At 38.9% G+C, this 22250-nt stretch overlaps 1 protein-coding gene and 1 long non-coding RNA gene across 15 annotated transcripts in view; one reads left to right on the top strand and one right to left on the bottom strand.

Annotated features, from left to right (window-relative positions):
* Positions 1 to 22250, top strand: part of ALPK1 (alpha kinase 1) — a 123738-nt gene that overhangs the window by 34722 nt on the left and 66766 nt on the right. The gene's annotated exons all lie outside the window — the stretch shown is intronic.
* LOC112447038 (uncharacterized) lies at positions 11626 to 13596 on the bottom strand. The gene is made up of 3 exons (XR_003035068.2): positions 13472 to 13596; positions 12862 to 12929; positions 11626 to 12188 (listed from the first exon to the last, which is right to left on the bottom strand). It is a non-coding gene; the product is annotated as an uncharacterized lncRNA (long non-coding RNA).

The following is a 22250-nucleotide window of genomic DNA, read 5'->3' as shown; positions in this document are numbered from 1 at the left end:
GAAGCCAGGTCTCCCACATTGCAGGCGGATTCTTTACCATCTGAGCCACCAGGAAAGCCCTTTAAAATCTTTATTGAGATACAGTTTACATACCATAAAATCTACTCATTTTAACAGTACAATTTAATTCTTAGTAAATTTACCAAGTTGTGCAAATGAAACTTCAACCTGAACTTATGTATTGCCAGGATTAAAGGTGTGCAGCTTGAAAATTTATAGCAAAATTTTCTTTTGTGTATGGAAATGCTGAAGTTGCCCACAGTGAGAGAAATAATTGGCTGCCTGCCTCACAGCTCAGTCACCTCAGAAGGGAAGAAATGTCCCTGCCACGTAGCTGGTATACAGTAAATCTAGGCCCATTTATTAATAACTCCAGATGCTGAATTCTGTCCACTGTTCTGTAAAGTCTATCTGGCATATGCTTGTAAAGAAAATGGCCAAGTTAAATAAGGAACTCTATTGTGAAATGTATTTAACTTGCACACATGTTCAAAATTATTTGAAAATTGTCAAAAAGAGATGCATTCATCTGTCTAAAACTACTCAGGCAACAGTAAAGAATGTGGACCAAGTAATGAAGGATTTGTGTTAGATGGTTTATAAAGATTAGGTTTTTGTAGTCTAATAAAAAGAAATATTTTCATTTGGCATGAAAATCAAAAAAATCTAAACCTCATCATACTGTCCCTTTTCGCCTTTACTCCCAGGAAACTCTGATTCTGTAATCAGTTCCACCTTAAGTAAAACTGGGCTTTGCTGGTGGCTCAGAAGTTGAATCTGCCTCCAGTGCAGGAGAACCTCTTCCATCCCTGGGTTGGGAAGATCCTCTGGAGAAGGAACTGGAGCAACCCACTCCAGTATTCTTGACTGGAGAAATTCCATGGACAGAGGCTTGACGGGCTACAAAGTTCATGGGGTCGAAAAGAGTCGGACACGACTGAGCAACTAACACTAAATAAAATAACATTAAGCAGTACACTAGACATCTTCAATAGCAATTTTTACCAAATAATTATTTTCCAAATTACAACTTAAAAACCATTTTTGCAAATTAATTACAATAAAACAAATAAGATCAATTTTATTTACAGTATAATGTAAGCATTAATAAGGGAGTATCCTCAGTAGAGGGATGTACTCACTTCTTTTCTTTGTTTTTAACTAAAAACTTACATTTTCTGCAATTACGTTTTCTGCAATTTCAACAAAATATAACAAACTAAAGTTTGTTATATTTTGTTGAAATTGCATTACTGGATTATCTATTTGCTGCATAAATAATAGCAGCTAAGGCATCTTTGTCTATAGGAAAGTGAGCTACTACAGACTACTGCACCTACATGTTTAATGCTATCCCGTAAAAATAAGGGTAAAAAAAAAAAAGACCTGTGGCATCACTGAGTCTCTTTCCTCTGATTAACCAAAGTCAGATTCCCCAGATGAAAGATGTGGTTAGAACTTGAAGCTAATCAAAGGACCAGAAACACTTGAATATAGTTCATTTTAATCTTAGTTGAAAAGATTGTGGATAGACACTTAGGAAAAAGTGAAATCAGCATAATATCTCTTCTTCAAGTACAGTCCAGCTTTCAGACTGGTAACGTGGATTTCAGCCTCCTCGTAATTCTCCTTGATGAAAACAGAAGGATTTCACAGCACAGAAAGCAGAGGTTTATGAGTCTGGATACAGACGGACGCACAAGAGAACTCTGTTCATCGTCTTCAAAGTAATGCGGCGATGGCAGGGCTGCTGCTGTGGCCACATGTAATATAGCCTGTAACTCTTTAAAGAGGATTAGCTTTAGCGCGCTGGGAGCATTCAACGCTGGATTTCACGTGGAGTAGAATATGCTAATGAAATGTAAATGTCCATGGCAAACATTGCATAATATCGAAAACCTTCAAAACTGAGCTTTGTCTCTTGCACAGTGGGAAACCAAACTTTATCATATCAGAAGGACAAGTAAAAGGGAAACAACCTTATACTTTCTGCCTATGCATCTGCTGCTAGATAAATGAATTTAAATATTTATTCACATATATTTATATTTAAACTAAGTTGCTATGTCAGTAGAAAAACCAAAGTTTAGTCATTCAAAAGCATCCTACTAGATCTTTGTCCAGAAATAAAATAATTTATCTTTGTAGAAAAAGATATACATATAATATGAATTTTTAAAAAAACATTTTAACTCTATTTTTTAAACACTATTTTAGGATTACAGAAGGCTTGTGGAGTGGGTCTTTTCTCCATTTCACCTTAAAATTTCTTGCTTGTGGTCCTTTTGCCTGCACAATCTTTCTGCTCAATATTGGACAACTGTATCTTTATCATAACTTTCCATATAGTGTTTTTACTACTTTCATTGAAAGCAAATGTGAGATTTGATTAGTTTCTTAAAACTGTATGTATACTCAGTTAATATGAAAATTATTTTCACATATTTAGAATTCCAGAATATATCTGGCATTGGGAAGGTGAATTCATTATAAGGTGTGTGATTTGCAAGCCATGTAAACTGTGTGTAGCTCTCAGAATCCATACATGTGGTTCCCAGAGACTGAAAGCCCCCTAAAGATTTCATCTCAATTACTAGGAAATAAAGACCCTGCACACACATGCAACCGGGTGACTGTGGCTCGATTTCCAATGCGTGATCTTTCATTAGTTACTAGCATTTCACTGCACTCGACCGAATAGCTTAGGTTTTTTGTTCAGCAGTGTGTGTGTGTTTTATATCTCAGTTTTGAAGGGTTTGTCTCTGTAGGCTTCAAGGGATGGTAATACATATTCATGAAAGAGCACTCTTTCCAGCCCTTGCCACCACTGACAAAGCCTTAGCTGTTTCACACAGCAAGCTGACTGGGATTGTGTGTGGGGGCTGCACGGCCAGATTAGTGCAAACAGCAAGCCCACTTCTCTGCTTGTTAGGCCTTGCCTTCCTGACAATTTCCCCAATTGTCATTTGTGACAAGGCTGTCATTAGGTGATGGCTTCTTTTGGCCATTTTCAGATAAAGATAATTTCCTTAACTTCCATTTTATTTGACAACAAGCAGTTTGGGAGAGAAAGGAAGTGCTTCAGTAGTTTATGGATTAGGGTTTTGTCACTTCAAAGGCATCTTTGATCTAAAAATATGTGCTGTACCAAATTCATTATGTCTTTCCTTAAAGAGCTTTTAAATTTATTGATCTTCTCCTCAATTATTCTCTTTTTACGTCCAGTAATGATGTGTGAGATGGTAGTGTTGGGAAAAGCCTAGGGAGGAGTGTGGGGAAAATGCAGCCAACTGGTCACTTCTGAGGCTATTACGAGAACCAAACAACAGGTGCTTTTGTTTAGGGTCAATTCTCTTCTGAATCTCTATGCAGACAAAGGCTCCTCTGCTGTCTATAGATGAACATGAAGATATTATACCAACAGAGTAAGACAGGATTATGTTTGGCATTGCAGCCTAGGAAAGATTTTGAAAACCTCACAATTTGTGCAAAAACTGTGCCCACAATTGTCTTCATCCTCGTCACTGAGTCCATGGGTTTTGAAAGCCAGCAAATGAGTAAAGAAGAAAGAGCAAGTGCTTCTTTGTGAACCAATAATTTGGCTTTCTCTAGAAGCAATCCTTGAGGCTCAGCTTGCTCAAGTTCTTATAATTGGATCATTAGAAAAATCATACACAGCAGAAAGTAAGAGGTTAAGAATCCAGAAGTGAAAATAGATGAGCTTGTACGGTTAGACACTGGTTCTCTTGTTCAGAAGGTCCACTTACCCTTTTTGCCTTTTTTAGCGGTTGTTCTAAACAATTGTTACATGGAATTACTGTGTTTTAAACAACACCATGGACAAAGGAGTAAACAGTTTATATCCAAACTATCACAATTAACCATTGTCCTCTAAAACCTCACATATAATCATCTCAATTGACTGTAGCACAAGCCACTCACTTCCATTTCTACAACTAGGAAAAGGGAGTTAAATGGCTTAAATTAGGGGGAGGTGACTAACTATACTATTTTATTAGCCTCTTGACAGGCTATTTTATAATTTTCAGAGATATCTAGATGCTATTGATAGTAAGTTCATTTCAGCAAATCATAATTTCAAAATCTTACACACTAAAGGAAAGGTATAATTTTAAAGCATGATAAAGTTCCTAAAAGCAATACAAATTTTTTCCTTTGAAAATCAGTTTCCTGAATTTCTAAAAACTAGTAGCACATAATGCCTTTCACTTTGAAAAATCAGTTGAGAGGTTTGGGATTCTACCCTTGGGCCCTCAATACTCCTGTCTGTAAAGTCAGGATAGAAATAGCTGTCAAACAATGTCAGAAACATTTTCCATGTGTGAGGTTATTTTATCTTTATTAAGGGGTAGATATGATTATTAGCTTGATTTTACAGATGAGGAAACTGAGGCTCAGAGAAGGTCAGTAACTGGCCCATTGACTCATATCCAGGAAGTGGTGGAGCCAGACGTGGGTACTTTGGGTTCAAAGCCTCTGTTCTTAGCCCTAGGGCCTGGAAGACACAGGATCTAGAATACTCAAATAGTCATCGCCTGATTTCCCCTGGTACTGCACAAGTACATGTAGTACTCATCTCCCTGCTGTCTCCAGCTCCCCAGTCCTCCCCATGGTTGTTTGCTCCATGCTATCCAAGGCCCTAAGAGGGTGCAAGGGGATTCTTACTCTCTGCTTAAGTTCATCCAGTTTTCCTTCCGCCTGCACGTTAAACACAGGGGGACTGGCCTGCCAAAATCTGATAAATTCAGACAGTAGGGTTCAGGGTTCATTTTGCTGTCTTTTCAAGGACTCCTCCACCACTTCTTGAAAGTTCTGTGATGTAATTTATCTTGACTTTCTTTTAACCAGAAGACCTTGATTATTCACTTCCTTGTGAAATCAGTAAAAGCTCCTTTGGAGGAGGAAAGAAATAGATTTTGAAGAAGAACGTTTTGAAGAAAGATCTCTGTTTTGTCTTAGAGTTCACCTGCTTTGTGACACGTGAATGCACCACATTAGCTGGCAGACAGCAACACCATCAGCCTGCCTCGAAGAGACCAAAGTAAACACCCGTCTCAAAGAGACTGCACTGAAATATGATATCAGCCGCAAGAGAGGGCCATCTCCTCCGGTCAAATGAGAAAAATCATATTATCCTCACTGTGGTATACAAATAGCTTGTAAGCCACATTCTCCATTTGAATGCTAACAATAAAGTGCTAACCTCACCGCTTAGGGCCAGCCTGATCCCATCTCCAAACACAAACACTCTGCCTCGGTTTTGGCTGGGGGCTGTGTCATGGCCTCCCCACCCCCCACCTTTTCTTCCCCCCTGTTAATTGGCTGAGACCACCAGAATTTGGAGGACACAGATGTCACTGATAGTTTTCCTAGGGAGCACATTCATGCCCATCTGTTGCTGCCTAGAAGGCTGTTCATATATCCACAAGGCCTTCATTTAATTCTTGTCAGAAAGTAATGTAAATCCAGTTTACCTCAGAGGTCGCAGCCGAGATTTATGCCAATGAGCCCCCTGCAATTTACACACACTGTAGTTGTATAGGATGAAAAGAAAGCCTTTCATGTTGGTGCATATTAACAAGAAAGCCTGCCTTCCGAGAGGGGCTTTTTGATTGAGGTTTCTCCTGATTTTAATACAGCCGATGCCAGTTGGTATACCCAGCTTTAGAAAAAGAAAAAAATCTAATCTTTAAAGTTTCTTCTTTTATAAGAGGTAAAAGAGAAGAAGAGAAATCCGAGCAAGTGGCACTCCCATGTCTTTCATTATCTTTGCGAAACAAAACTCCCGCGAACTTGGAGAATATAGAGTGTGACGGGAGAGCCTGTTCTGGCCTGAATTACTGCTGGTTGAAACCTAGAGAGAATTCAGTTGTGAGCAATTGTCTTTCCAATGTGAAAATAGTAGGAGTGACCATCTCAATTAGTCTCTGGCTTTTCAGCTCTCTCTAGTGTATTTAGAGGAAATTGTGAAATTTGATCAACTTTCTCTGGACCAGGCTGGGTAGAAATTGATTCATTAGTAAAATGGAAGCATACATATGTAATACACACATATATATTTATAGAATTGTTTTATAGGAAGTCCAAAAAGAGTACTTAGAAGGGCTTCTGTTAATCCTATCTTTCTATGTATTAATACACTCTGAAATATTTAGGACTATGTCAGTAAGCTGGAAGGCAAATGGCTTTAAAAACACCCATGGGGTCAAAATCTTCTTGAAAGTTTGAATATGCCCCCTTATTCTTTATGTGATCTTAAGACAAATTACTTAACCTCCATGACCCTCAATTTTCTTATCTCTAATGTGGGAATAATAAAGCCTACCTCACAAGGGATTGTGTCTGAGGTATATAGTACAAAAATTATAGAAAGTATTCAACCAATGAAAAATTCCCTCTCCACTCTGCCTTCTGGGGTCAGCAAACTGTGGATTTAGAATATCCGTTAACTTAGTCCAAATACCTAAACATTCAAATAATCAGACTAATTTTTCACATTTAAAAAGTTTTTGAAGGCAGATGAAGTTGGAGATTTTTTTCTTCCATGGTTTGGAATTTTTGTTTTGCTTCACTTTTTAATTCTTTAAAAGTAGAATAGGAGCATGTCACTCAGTTTGGCAAAAACAGGCACGGCCTCTCTACTTACTCATAGTAGCTTACCTTCTGCGTCCCCCAGACAGTGTTAATAGGGGATGAGCTTCTTGTGTTTTTATAGACTGAATTCATTTACCTGTGCTAATAGCTTTGAAATATTTGGTATGATTATTTTTGCACTACATTTGCCTTTTTGTTTATATTTTGCTTAAGATAATATTAAACTTGGGATGTGATTTCAAAGTACAAACTAACAGAGAAGTACAACAGCATACTCTACAAATTTATATGATGGGTGTATAGGTGAAATAGAGCTGTGATAAAACATACAGTGTGGCACTGGTAACTCATTAGGCAGACACTCCAAATGTACGATCACAGTCTGGGCTTGATTATGGAGCTGGATAAAGCCATTGCCTCACTTTACGGAGCCTTACTCCACATTAGGGAACTGAAGCCCAATTTTGCTGGCTATCTAAAGCTGGGACTAGGCAGAATTAAAGTAATTTCAGAATTGTCTTTTGCTGCCTCTCAGAGTTCATGAAAGCCATTCCTTTTTGCCTGGGTGCTGTGCTCAGTTGCTCAGTCATATCTGACTTTTTGCAACCCCATGGACTGTAGCTCACCGGGCTCCTCTGTCCATGGGATTTTCCAGGCAGGAATACTGGAGTCGATTGCCATTTCCTTCTCCAGGGGATCTTCCCAGCTGAGGGATCAAACCCAGGGCTTCTGCGTTTCCTGCATTGGCAAGTGGATTCTTTACCACTGAGCCACCTGGAAAGCCCTCCTTTTTGCTTTACAGTCCTCAAAACAAAATCTTTAAAGAATTTTATAAAGAAAGATTTCAAATATGTGCAGAAGTGGTGGGGGCAATATACAAAGTCTAATGTAATTTGATTCAGCCTCAACATTTATGACCTATGGCCAATCTTGCCTAATTTACATCCCCACTTCCATGAGAGAACTGCACTTCCATGCCCTACACCTCAGATTCATATAATTTTATCTGTAAATATTTCCGAGTGTTTCCTTAAAAGATATGAACTTCTATTTAAGGTAACCACAATACTATTATCTCACCTTAAAGATTAAGACAGACTCCTTAATATCATTTATTGTGACTTAATATTATCACAATATTATATGACTTAATATTTTGCCCCCCTCCCTTTTAAAATAAGTTTGATTACTTGGCTCTCATGTTCCAAATTAGTTGTTTTGCTTCCATGACACAGTGGTTTCATGAATACTCTTTCATAATGACTTTCACTGGGGATATGTGTAGTTGGTATATTTTGTGGTATGTGGTAGTATCTTCCTAGAATGAGAATTTATCTTCTGATTGAAAAATAAAAATTGAATCATTATCCTGCTCCTACCCCACCCTCATTGATTCAGTTGGGTAAGTTTTCTAAACTTCTTAGCTTCAAATGAAACTGTTAATATATGTGAAGGCCACTGTAGAATATGGACGAAAATGATACCGCTCTGGGGAGATCTTGCTGACCATTCAGTCAGACTATTCTTTCCCCGTGTGGGGTCTTACAGATTTTGGTATGTGAGTGCTTTTTAAATAAATGTATAGCATTTTCCCATTTTGATCAGGGCAGACAAATTGCCATATGAAGCAGTAAAAAGAATAAGAGAGGAATGCATTTATAGCCAGTATAACAAAACAAAACAAAAAAAGACAGTACAGTGCTTAATTTTTAACTTTACTACCGCTAAAAAAAATGTTTCACTTAAAGAAATTCAAATGCTTACTGTAATCAGAAAAATCCACTGTGCTCATAAATAATGACCCCACTTCTCAGTTGGCTGTATTGAGGTCTCCTGGGAGGAGATGTATTTCCTCCCTGTCAGGATTAATCTATAAATGCAATCACCACTTAGACTTCATCAGATCTTTCCTTTCTCTTCATTGGTCCCCCCGGAATTATATCACTGCTTGAATAAGGTCAAATTAGGATATTTTTTTTTTCCCAAGAAAAAACATACCTGCTATGTTTTCAGTGCTTTAAAATTTAAGAATCAAGTCTGCTTTTTAAAACAAATCAGGTTATACATTTCTGTCACAGTATCACCATCTACCTAAATAATACCTTTTTTTTCAGTGTGTTTACTGGTTTCTTCCCCACAAAATCCAGGACACAGAGTGGTCTCATGAAAAACCAGTGGACTGAATGTTTAAAAGCTTGTGTCTAATTCCGGTAGATAATCCCAGTGAGTTGCCATTTGAACTTGGACAAATCACTAAACTTCTGACTTTATCTTCAAATTGGCACCATATTACTTGCCACCTTCCCCACTGTAATCTTATAAAATAATCAACCCAATTCTTCTGTTTCCTCTTGTCAATATGTACTATGAAATACCTTTTTTTCTATAATAGTGGGAAAGATAGAGTCAATTCTCTGACTTGTCTAAATTTAAGTAAACTCATCCTGTGGGTCAGAATGTTGCTTTGGAATTTTTTGTAAGTTGAATTAGACACTCATTTTATTTCCCCAATGAGGTTATCTTTGAGGATTGGAAATATTTATTCTGTTTCTTGGTAACTTTCAAAAGTTTGAAGTATAGTATATAATGGATACTCAGTAAATGCTTAACAATCACTCAGGAGTTTGCAAATACTAGTCAGTATGTATTATTTTATATTTACAACTCTAAAAGTTAGTTATTAAAGCAAAGCATTAAGGAAACAGTAGTAAAGAAAAAATTGTTCTGCCAGTAATAGAATGTGTAAAAAACTAGTGCGTTTCACTTGTCTTTTTATGATTTACTAATTTTTTAAAAAACTTGTTTCTGTATCACTGTTAGCTCTATACTGGCAAATATTCCTTCATTAGCTGAAAGCAAAGGAGTTAACACTAAGTCTCAGATCTCTATCCTCTTTATTAGAGAAAAGAGGAAATGAGTGTTCTTCCCCTTGAGGAACTACCAAAGAAAGTGAATACAGTGGCTTAAAAACAATCAAGTTGTCCCCCAGATCAGGTGATTGACACACTGAGCTCATTAGTTCCGAGACTGAGTGGCATTTTACTCAGTAGCAGAACTCTTACAGAAAGCACAGAATCCTGAGATTCTAAAACGGTACTCATTTTCCACGTCAGCCTGATGAAGAGAGGGCCTTCAGGTTCTCTGCAGGTTCAGAGAGAGCAGAGTGGGCCTGGTTTTTTAGCTGAGCCTTTTTATCTTTTTTTTAATCCCTTTTTTTAAATTGGAGAATAATTGCTTTACAGTGTTGTGTTGGCTTCTGCCAGACATCAACATGAGTCATCCATAGACTTCAATGTGTTCCCTCCCTCTTGAGGCTCCATCCCACCTCACACCCCATCCCACCCCTCTGGGTTTTCACAGGGCACCAGGCTGAGTTCCCTATGCTGCAGAGCAACTGCCCACTGCTGCTGCTGCTGCTGCTGCTAAGTCGCTTCAGTCGTGTCCGACTCTGTGCGACCCCGTAGACGGTAGCCCACCAGGCACCCCCGTCCCTGGGATTCTCCAGGCAAGAACACTGGAGTGGGCTGCCATTTCCTTCTCCAATGTATGAAAATGAAAAGTGAAAGTGAAGTCGCTCAGTCCTATCCGACTCTCAGCGACTCCATGGACCGCAGCCCACCATGCTCCTCCGTCCATGGGACTTTCCAGGCAAGAGAACTGGAGTGGGGTGCCATTGCCTTCTCCGAACTTCCCACTAGCTAGCTATTTCACACATGGTAATGTGTATATTTCAATGTCTCTCTCTCGATTTGTCCCACCCGCTCCTGCCCCCGCTGTGTCCGTAAGTCTGTTCCCTATGTCTGAGTCTATTCCTGCCCTGCAAATAGGTTCATCAATACCATCTTTCTAGGTTCCACACATATGTGTTAATCTATACTATTTGTTTTTTTTTTTTTCTTTCTGACTTATTTCACTCTGTACAACAGTACTTTAGACTTTCCAGCTAGGATGAGCCATGCTGAGGACTCTGTGGTTGCATGTGTGGTGGGATACCTCCCTCAAGAGGTGAAAGCGAAAGCAAAAGTGTTAGTCACTCAGTCCTGTCCAACTCTTTGCAACCCCATGGACTAGAGCCCGCCGGCTCTTCTTTCCATGGCGTTTCCCTGGCAAGAACACTGGAGTGGGTTGCCATTTCCTGCTCCAGGAGATCTTCTCGACCCAGGGTTCGAACCTGCATCTCCTGCCTTGGCAGGTGGATTCTTGACCACTGGCTGAGCCCCCAGAGAAGCTACACCTCAACAGGTGAATATCCCCAAAAGTAATTATGCTATCTTTCCTTTTCTGACACTTCTTTTTTCTTTACCATCAGACAAAAGTAGCAAAATTCTGTTGTAAATTCCTTGTCCTACAGAGCCCCGTGCCGCTGGGCTGTCACTGCGTTAAAGCGGTTTGGTGTGTGGACGTTTGCCCCACTGAACAACACTTTTGCCTTTTGGCCCTCAAAGCACGCGAATATCTGAGTGCTGCTCCGTCACGGCCACTTGCCCCTGGAGGAAACACAAGTCTGTGCTTGTTCCCAGGCCAGAAGGAGGCTCCCTGCCAAGATCCATCGGTTGCTGGTGACATGCACACGCTGTGTGAATCCCACGACCACATGGTGGACTTTTATTATGTCTGTCCAGGAGTGTGGTCTGCCAATCCCCGGTCTGGAGGCCCACCCCCACGCGCCTTTAACACTGCAAGTGTAAAATAAATAAGGAGCTTTGCCTGTGTCTCAGAGCAAAGAGGAAGATAAGGGGCCAGGGGTGTTTCTGTCTGATCTGTAATCCAATGGCCGCCCTTTCCCTTAGCTGCTCCTGGGCTCACTTTTCTGACACCTCAGACAGATGACTAAACCAAGTTAGCTGGGTTTAAGAGGTTCTTTTTAAAAAATTCACATCTTTCTTCCTGAAGTTTTCTGACTGGTCATAATATTTCAATTTTCTAAGAGCATTTTATTGCCTAATTGAATGTGGATCTGGAGAATTATTTAGGGGATAATCCCATTATTACATGGCTTTATACTGAGGAAATGATCAAGAACCTGAAGACTTTACACAGCCAAGCAATTTTTTTCTCAAAACCATAAACTCTAATGAAGCCAACAAGGAAACCAAATCCAAAGAAAAGCAGATTAAGGAGGAACTGGGTGACCTTTTAAAAATAAAATTTTATTTCTTGAAAATTGTATTGATAACAGTAACTGATACCTACAAAGCCCTTTTTACATTCTAAGTAACATTCTTCATATTTTACAAATATTAACCCTTTTAGCACTCTGTGTGATTAGTCCTATTACTAGCCCTTTTTTAGAGATGAGGAAACTGAGACATGATTTGTCTAAGGCTGCTCAGCTGGCAAGTAGTGGAACTGAAATTTAAACCTAAGAACCCTGACTGCAAACCCAAGTGCTTCACTTGGCGGCCTCTCGATGACTTAAGACAGTGAAACTGCAGTTCTTCATATCAGTACCTTCGTTTTTCTCTTCCAACAGTTTCAGAGTCCCCGCATTCCTTTTCTCCAATACAGACTGCTTCTTTGTGGGCCATCTCTAACTTCAAAATCCACATGGTTCTTTGAAAAATAACTCTTGGCTGTGGGAATTATATATACAGATTTGAAAATATTTTGCTGCAAAATTAATCTTAATCTTCACATTTGCTGGCCTCATCAAAAGTACATAATGCTTCATAGCCCTGGCAATTTATATCATAGTATGCTTTTGTTCTTTGGAAGGAATGATGCTAAAGCTGAAACTCTAGTACTTTGGCCACCTCATGCTAAGAGTTGACTTATTGGAAAAGACTCTGACGCTGGGAGGGATTGGGGGCAGGAGGAGAAGGGGACGACAGAGGATGAGATGGGCATCACCGACTGGTTGGACGTGAGTCTGAGTGAACTCCGGGAGTTGGTGATGGACAGGGAGGCCTGGCGTGCTGCGATTCATGGGGTCGCAGAGAGTCGGACACGACTGAATGACTGAACTGAACTGAACTGAACTGACGCTACATGCGGGGTTTCCCGGGTGGTGCTAGTAGTAAAGAGCCTGCATGTCAACACAGAAGACAGACATGGACTCGATTCCTGGTGTGGAAAGATTCCCTGACGAAGGGAATGGCAACCCACTCCATACTCTTGCCTGGAGAATCCCATGGAAAGAGGAGCCTGGTGAGCTACCGTCCATAGGGTCACAAAAAGCTGGACGTGACTGAAGCAACTTAGCACGCATGCAGGTATGCATGCTTCTTGCCATTTCCATATACATACCATAGCATCACCTGGACTTTCTCCCCATTCCATCCCTGGAGACTTCCAGTAAGTTTGCCATTCTGACTCTGTAGGAGTAAACGGAGCACTTCAGCTGCCTCATCCACCACAGCACAGACTACTCCATTTCTTCTTATAATGAAATTTCTCTTTTAAAAGAGAATTGTTTCTCTTCTAGCAAATTACACTTGCTGTGTTAATCTCCAGAACTCTAATACTATTTAAAAGGTTAGCAAAGTGTGTTTTGAGGACAAGTCAGAACCCCTGAATTCTTATCCTGATCTTTGCTTGTTACTCGACCTCTTTCTGCCTTTTCACTCCTCTTCATGGCTCAAATTCTTTACCTAGAGTTTGAGTAGACAATATCTGCTTCCCAAAAGATATGCCTCAGATTGAAGGCCCTTCAAATTTGTAAGAATAATTTTTCCTACTCTGTGACTGGCTCCCAGTATCATGCAGTTCTGGATTTGAGACATAACAGAGTCCATATACGGGACTGCTCTTCTTCTATTTGGGGTGCAGAAATACAAAGAAAACTCTCCTAGAAGGATCATTTGGAAGTCGTAAGCACAGGAGCCCGGAGCAGGACCAGATGGCAGGCCTGACTCACCTTGACCTGAGAAGTTGCTTTTCTCGCCATGGGGGCCAGGCTAATAGTTCTTCAGATGTCACCGTAGCTGATGAAGTGGGTAACTGTAGCCGGGGAGTAACAGCGGCAGGCCCTGAAACAATGGCTTTTTCTTTTTCCTCTTCTTTCTTCCTGAGGCCAGCAGGTAACCTGTTTGTGACCCGGAACACTCTCATTGCACTTTTCTGTGCAGTCAAGTTTGATAAACACATGCAGGGAACTGGAGAGGGTGGTGCACAAGAGCAGGAGAGAAAGGGAAGAGGCAGCACTGGGCTCCAGTCTCCCGTTTTAACACGGTGTGGCCCTGAGGTTGGAAACCTTGGTACAAAAGAGCCGTAGCAAAGACCTTCATTTTCACTTATAGAATTTTCTGAAGTCTATTTCACTATTTTTTAGAAATCACAACACATTCCTTTATCAATGGAATGAAAGATAAATCTCTGTGCAATCTAGTGTTTGTTAAACTAACGGTTCAAGTCGCCTGTCTCATAAATTCTTTCAGTAGTCTGTGCATACTCATGGCTTCCCAACATAAGAGGAGGATCTCTTCCTTGAAGTCGAGCTTCATTCCCCAGCTAGATTTCTTTCCTTCTCTTCTCTCTTCAGCTATTCCACATCCTACCCTGGAGAAGCTCCTGTGTAAGTGCGCCTCCCTGCTCTGAAATCCTGAGCCTTTTACTCTCTTTTGATGAAATCCCTGGCTCCAGTCCTAAGGGTTTGTTACCTATGCAATACGCCTAGACTTGAACTTCCATCTTATTGTTTTTAGTTTTTTCATTAAATGTCAATAGGTATCAAAAACTTGTGAAGTAGGTGCAATATACACAGAACACAGTGAATATCCATAGATCAAACAACCAAGTTAAGTAAAAGAACCTGTCACTTCCTTTGAAATCTCCCGTGTCCATATACCTGCCTCCCAACTTCTTCACTCATAAATCCAGTGTTCTAAATTTTTAGTTTATCGTTCCCTTACTTTTATTTGTAATTTTACCTTATGTATTTGTATCCTATGTATGTTGTTTAGCTGTGAATGTTTATAAATTTTATGCATGTATTCATCTGTGGCCTCCTTTTTATTTCCAAGATTCATCCATGTTGTTGCACGTAACTGTAGTCATTCATTTGCTTATTCTATTCCAGTGTATAATTACACTTCAGTTTTCTAATTCATTCTCCTGTTGATGGGTATTCAAATTGCCTCCTGTTGTTTGCTATTACAAACTGTCACAGTGAACATTTTTACACGTATTTCCTCAACCCAGGTCCAAGAACTTCCCTAAACCAGAGTATATGCCTAAGAGTGGACACTGAGCCACAGTGTGTGAGCATCTTTGATTTTACTGGATAATACCAAGCAGTGGTGGATGGGAATAGAACAGTGACTGTTCTTGACAACTATTATCCAACTTACATTTTTTTTTTCCAATCAAGAAGTTGTGAATGTTTTTTCATTGTGGTTTGAGTTTATATTTCTTAATTACTGATGAGCAAACTCTGGGAGATAATGAAAGACAGGTAAGCCTGACGTGCTGCAGCCCATTGAGTCATAAAGAGTTGAATATGGCTGCGTGACTGAACAACAACAATTCCTGATGAGGCTGGATACTTTTCATAAGTTCATTGACCATCATGTTTCCTTGTGTGAAGCATCTGTTCAATTTTTCGCTCATTCTTTTTCTTCTATGATCCTTCTCTCACTGGTTTACAGGAATTCTTTACATATTCTGGATAGAAATCTTTTGTCAGTTACATATGTTATAAATACTCTCTCCCAGTTTGTGACTTGTCTTTTCATTTCCTTTTTGATGTCTTTTTATTGATCAGAAAAGTATCTTTCCAGTTAATTAAATATATCAATCTTTCCTTTACAATTTGCTATTTTTGTGTTTAAGAAATTCTTTCCTAACCAGAAGTCATAAAGATAATCTTTTAGGTATTTTTTTAAGTTGAATGGTTTTGTTTTTCACATTTTGGTCTTTAATCTGACTTGTATTGATTTTAAAAAAACAGTGAGCTCAAAGTTATATCTTGAGCTCTGTAATAATTCAAGTTTTCATATGTATTGGACTCGTGATTTTATTTAGAAGATCAATTTGGTCTCTCTTAGTGCCAATAATTTTTGCATTTAAGGTAATTTTTTATTATTGACATTGTCTCTACTAATGCTTTTTGCCTTAAAGTCTGTTTTATCTATTAGTACATCAGCTTTTAGTATTTTTCTAGTATATCTTTTTCCATCTTATTACTTTTACCTTTTCTATATTCTTATGCTTTCCTAAATCCATGTAGCTATTTTTAATCTAGTCTATCAATATCATTTTACTATAGTATTTAATTCCTTTATCTTTATTATAAGCATTGATATGTTTATGTTCTACTTTGAATTCCACTTGGAAATAGATGGGGAAACAGTGGAAACAGTGTCAGACTTTATTTTCTTGGGCTCCAAAATCACTGCAGATGGTGATTGCAGCCATGAAATTAAAAGACGCTTACTCCTTGGAAGGAAAGTTATGACCAACCTAGATAGCATATTCAAAAGCAGAGACATTACTTTGCCAACAAAGGTCCTAGTCAAGGCTATGGTTTTTCCAGTGGTCATGTATGGATGTGAGAGTTGGACTGTGAAAAAAGCTGAGTGCCGAAGAATCAAAGCTTTTGAACTGTGGTGTTGGAGAAGACTCTTGAGAGTCCCTTGGACTGCAAGGAGATCCAACCAGTCCATTCTAAATGAGATCAGTCATGGGTGTTCTTTGGAAGGAATGATGCTAAAGCTGAAACTCCAGTACTTTGGCCACCTCATACAAAGAATTGACTCATTGGAAAAGACTCTGATGCTGGGAGGGATTGGGGGCAGGAAGAGGAGGGGACGACAGAGGATGAGATGGCTGGATGGCATCACCGACTTGATGGACATGAGTTTGGGTGAACTCCGGGAGTTGATGATGGACAGGGAGGCCTGGCGTGCTGCAATTCATGGGGTCGCAAAGAGTTGGACATGACTAAGCGACTGAACTGAACTGAACTGAACTGATGTAGTATTTATCATTCCATAATAATGACTTCTTTGAGTTGAGTCATTTAGAAGTATATTTCTTAATTTTCCTTTTTCTTGCCTTCTTTTAGATCTTTTTTTTTCATTTTTTTTCCTTCTACTAGTTTCAAAGTTATATGTTTTATTTTAATTTTTTAAGGATTATCTTAGACATTTTATCAGAGTCTAATGTTAATGTCTCCAATCCTTCTGACCAACTCAAGGATCTTAGAAAACTTAAATGTCAATCACTGTTCTTCTAACATATATGCTTGTTGTTTGTGTTTGTATATATATTTTTTCTATTTTTCACCCTACAAGGCAGACATTGTTGTAACTTTTTGCAATCACTGTTTGTTTATACTTAGCCAATAACATACCACTTTTACGGTTATTATTTCTCCTTGAATCTCTGGCTCTTCACCTGTAATTAGTTTCCTTCTACCTAAAGGACTAACTATAGATGTGTGCTTGGAACTATTGATGTTTATTATTATTTTGCAGGGTTTTCCCCTTCTAGCATATATTAAAGCTATCTTTTCACTGTCTCCTAGTTTCCATTGTTGCTTTTAGGTAGCTATCTATAAATTTATTGTTATTTCTTTGATGGTAATCTGCCTTTTCTCTCTGGCCATTTTAAGGATCTTCTCTATATCTTTTTTGCTACCTAGTTTCACTGTGATATTTCTAGGCATGAATTTTTATATGAGTATTATGCGAATTCTGATTATTGTCTTTCTCCTGGCCTAAAAGTTGTTAGTCATTATCTCTCCAAAGTTGTTCTGTTTCTTTCCATCTAGGACTCTGAGTATATGTTAGAGCTCTTCCTCGGTCCTCTGTGTTTCTTCATCTCTCTGGCATTTTCCATCCCTTTGTCTTTTTTCTGTTGCCTTCTAGGTGGCATGTTCTGATGTATCATTCAGTTCAAAAGTTCTGTCTTCAGCCAGAGCTAAATTTGATCAGATATATCCAATTCCTTACATTTAAAATTTTTAATTATTATTAAAATTAAATAATAGAAATTTTATGATTTTTAATATGCCTTTTTATAGTTTCTCGATCTTTATTCATACACTCAGCATACTCTTTCAGTTCTTGAAACATGCATATTTTGTAGTATCTATCTGAAATTCCCTCATCTATAGTCTTTTGTGGGTCTAATTTTACTATCTGTTGTTTCTGCTTTCATTCATTGTTTCTTTTTACCTTATGTATTTTGACAGCCTTGATCTGGAGCTCATATTTCTTGGTATTTTATAGGTGAGCATCTTTGAGACTTGGGTTGAAATCAGATTTCTTTAGAGATGATTATGTTTCAGTCAACCAGTTGGCCAAGAAAACCACCAACCTGGGCTTATTTGTAAATAATTTACTTAAAAGAATTATCAGCTAGAGGTTTTTTTGGATCTGCGGCTTCAGATTTGCAAGAGAAAAACATTTTGCTCTCTTCCTTGAAGCTGCCTATCTTACCATAGACTGTTTTCCTGAAAGGTGGGGGAAGCAGATGAGAAAACACTTTTAGCTCACCCCTATGCTAAAAGTTGGAGAAGGCAATGGCACCCCACTCCAGTACTCTTGCCTGGAAAATCCCATGGATGGAGGAGCCTGGTGGGCTGCAGTCCATGGGGTTGCGAAGAGTCAGACACGACTGAGCGACTTCCCTTTCACTTTTCACTTTCATGCATTGGGGAAGGAAATGGCAACCCACTCCAGTGTTCTTGCCTGGAGAATCCCAGGGATGGTGGAGCCTGGTGGGCTGCCGTCTCTGGGGTCGCACAGAGTCGGACACGACTGAAGTGACTTAGCAGCATGCTAAAAGTGCAACCTTTTAGGATCTCAGTTTTATGCCAGAGGGGTCGGGGCGGTGGTCTCTTCTTATACTTCCCTCCTGGGTAGGCCTTTGGTTTTATTTCCTATCCTCACACATTCTAAAATAGTGAAAACCAGTTTCAGCTCACAATGTTTGGCAGATGTACTCAAGGCAAAGGTTAGCTTCTGTGTTAACTTTCTGGGTTCCAGTTTTTACTTGTTTTGTCTTCTGTGCAGTCTTTCCTCTCTTGCTATTTCTCTGATACACTTTAGGGATTTTAACATGCTTCTCCAGTGTTATTAGTTGTTTTCAGCAGGAATGTTGGTCAGAGCATAGTCTTCCATACTGCTAGAAATATAAGTCTACCCTTTAGCTGTTTGGTGGCTTAGAAGTTGGCTTCTCTTCCCTTTTTATGCAGTTTTTAAATGCTAACAAATGTCTGTCATGCAAACATATCCAACCAAGCTACACAGTTGTGTTACACTCCAATCAGATGTTTTTCTCTTTTTATTTACCCATTTCCACCACCAATCGCTTCCCTTGCGGCTCAGCTGATAAAGAATCCACCTGCAATGCAGAGACCTGGGTTCAGTCCTGGGTTAGGAAGATCCTCTGGAGAAGGGAAAGGCTACCCACTCCAGTATTCTGGCCTGGAGAATTCCATGGACTGTATAGTCCATGGGGTTGCAAAGAGTTGGACACAACTGAGCGACTTTCACTTCACTTCACCACCAATCAGTACAAGACGTATTATGGTCAGAGGGGACTTGTGGTGTGGCTCAAAAGAGGGTGAAAGTGTGGGAGAGACTGGATTGTCATTGCTAGGGCCTGATAGGAGAAACTTATTCTTTTTGTTTTATGTTGGATACCAGAATGTATTTTCTCCTAAAAACAATATGATAAATAATTTTGAATGTAGATGAAAAATATTTTTAGTATAATTATTCATGTGCATATGAATTAAATGAGTTCTGTAAGCTTGCTTATAAATTTAACCAACCATTAATTGAATTCCAAAGATAATTTAAATTGAGCATTTAGAATACAATCATGTGTGATATGCTTTGTATAGTTAATTTTTATATATGTATGTGTTATTCCTCTAATTAATTGTAAATTCCCTAATGGTAGAGACCATCTCTTTTACTTCTTTATGCTTCCCCACATCTTGAAGCCTAAGATTCTCAGTAGTTGGCTGGTCAATTATTACCGAGGTGGTAGCCAGTAGACCATGGAGTTCTTTCATCTTCCCTAATTTATCCCCTAGTAGAGGCACTGATCATACAGTGGAAAAAACTCAAGCATAAATACCAAAAGAAATGGGGCTTTGAATAATTCCCTCATTTTCTTCTTTCTAATGATGGCCAACTTGCCAGTTATTCTGTAACTTAGCCACTCAGCTAAATTCTTATTCATGGATAGAACTAAAGTATCAATATGCCAAAATCAAATGCAGAATGTATGAACACATAGCCATTTGGCTATAGGTATGGATGTGTGTTTTAAACTATATGATTCTAACTTTGTTATTCTAGAGTTATCTGTTTGCATGTTTCATTGCTTTTTCTGTCCTCTTTCTATTAGATTTTTAAGGAAAAAAATATAGGGGACATTAAAATAGAAAAAATAATGCATAGATTATAAAAAATATTGGGGAAAATCCATTTTCCAATTTAGAAATAATGTATAGCTCATAGAGTGTTGCCGTTCAAGGGGGAAAAATTGATATGTGTTAAAATTGAAAATGATTTTTCAATTTTACATGAAGCTGACCAAAATTTTCAGTGGGACTGTTGCCTGAAGGAAAATTTCCTGGGCTCCAGCCTCTGTTATGTCTAACAATGAACCATACAAATCTGGACAGATGGTTGGATTCCAAAGTGTTTCTCATATTACAGTATTTTCTTCCTATTGTCTCTCCTGAATTCTACAGGGAAAGGGGGAAATGCTGTAACTTTCAAAAAAGTATGAAGCATATCTTCAGTACAGTTTGGAAATTCATAAGTAACAAACATTCATTGTCTTGGAAATATCGCCCTCCTTTTTAGACATGCTTTCTTGATTAAAATCTGGTTGCTTATGTTGGACAATATGATTTATCTTCCTTACTATATTGCTAGAAGTAGATGTATTTATGTCTTTTCTTGTCTGTATTTGCTGTCTCAAAGTATGTTAACATCATCTATTCAGTTCTGAGCTATGGTGAGGCAGACATTTGGGACTAATCCTTAAGAGTATTCCTAGCCATCCAACACCAAAGCTGCACCTACTCCATAAACAGCTCTCAAATCTGTCCAATTTTCTGTATTTCTGATATCATTACTCTAGTCCAGAGTCCTATTATCTCTCACCTGGATTATTGCAATAAGTACTTCACCTGCCGTTTCCTCCCTGCCCTCAATACACAAACTATGTTCAAAACAAGATGATCATTCCCAAGTGTAAAGCTGGTTGTGTTCTTATTGCTACTAGTAGTTTTCTATGACTCTTAGGGTAAGCACAAAATTCCTTATCTAGTACACAAGGCCTTTCACAGTCCCTGCTTACCCTTCCAGCATCACTTTATATCAACTTTCTCCTTTTATGTATAGTTCAGCCAACCTGACCTTCTTTCATTCCCTCTATACTTCCTTCTACATTAGTTAGGGCTGTTCCCTACCATTTTAACTTCATTAAGCCCTGTTCCTCTTTCAAAGCTTGATTCAGGCATCACATCCTCCGAGAAGCCCCCAGTAATCCACCCTGTCCTTACCCAAATGATTAGGTCAAGTCCTGCTGTTTGCCCTCACAAAACCATGTATCTTATCTCTCTTTCACAGCACTTAGACAAAGGGAAGAGATTTATGATCTTGTGCATCAGGAATTAGGGTTTCAAGTGAGGAAACAAAAGCAAAGAAGAATATTCAGCAATAATCTAGCCTCTAAGATTCAAGCCAACACTTCTAAACCACAGAGGAAAGTATGCATAAAAATATTATATTTCAGGGTTTTGAAAAGAGCCAAGAATTTTTCAGTAAATAAACATCAGATGTTGTTTAGCAATAGACAACCTTTGCTGCTGAGTATGGAATTTAAGACTTGGAAAGATTTTAACAACTGTTCCTAATCAATCAGCTCAAAATATAGATGAGAAAAATGAATCTCAAAAGTGAGTCTCAGAGGTCTCAGGCACAGATAGTTAATGGGAGAGAACGAAGTGGAATTAGTCATTGAACATTATTACATATATATGTTTTCCTATTTCTAGGTCCTCTTTTCTTTGCTACATACTCTTTCAGCTTAAAATATTAACAGAAACAAAGCAAATGAAATTTATAGTGGAAGACGACTGTCTGCCTTAAGAGGATGATACAGCACCAATAAAACAATACTATAAGCCTTTAGACAAAGGCATGATGTGCTAGTAAAGTTTTATATAGTGCAGTTTTATTTCTTTGCACACAAGCTCTTGTATTTTCTTATTACACTTCTCTTTGGGCTTCCCTGGTGGCTCAGATGGTAAAGAATCTGCCTGCAATGTTAGAGACCTGGGTTTGATCCATGGGTCTGGAAGATCCCCTGAAGGAGGGAATGGTTACCCACTCCAGTATTCTTTCCTGGAGAATCCCATGGACAGAGGAGCCTGGTGGACCACAGTCCATGGAGCCCCAAATAGTCAGACATGACTGGGCGACTAATGCTTCTATATGAAGTCCTTAAAAAAGGGAGAAAGAGAATCCCTTTCTTGATTTAACTTAGGACTTGAAGAAAATTGTGTCCTACTCACCCATAACTCATTCTGAGCAATGTTTGTTCTTAACCTTCTCATCCAGCAACTGCATTTCTCAGTCTCCACATAGCTTCCCATGACAGTCACCATCTCCTTTTTTCAGACAATGGTGGGAATGGGATATCACTGCTACGTGGCCTCTTGC

The sequence above is a fragment of the Bos taurus genome, chromosome 6, assembly GCF_002263795.3.
Source record: "Bos taurus isolate L1 Dominette 01449 registration number 42190680 breed Hereford chromosome 6, ARS-UCD2.0, whole genome shotgun sequence".
NCBI classification, from domain to species: Eukaryota; Metazoa; Chordata; class Mammalia; order Artiodactyla; family Bovidae; genus Bos; species Bos taurus.
The sequence above is the reverse complement of the archived record's forward strand: the minus strand, read 5'-3'. Positions and strand labels throughout refer to the sequence as shown.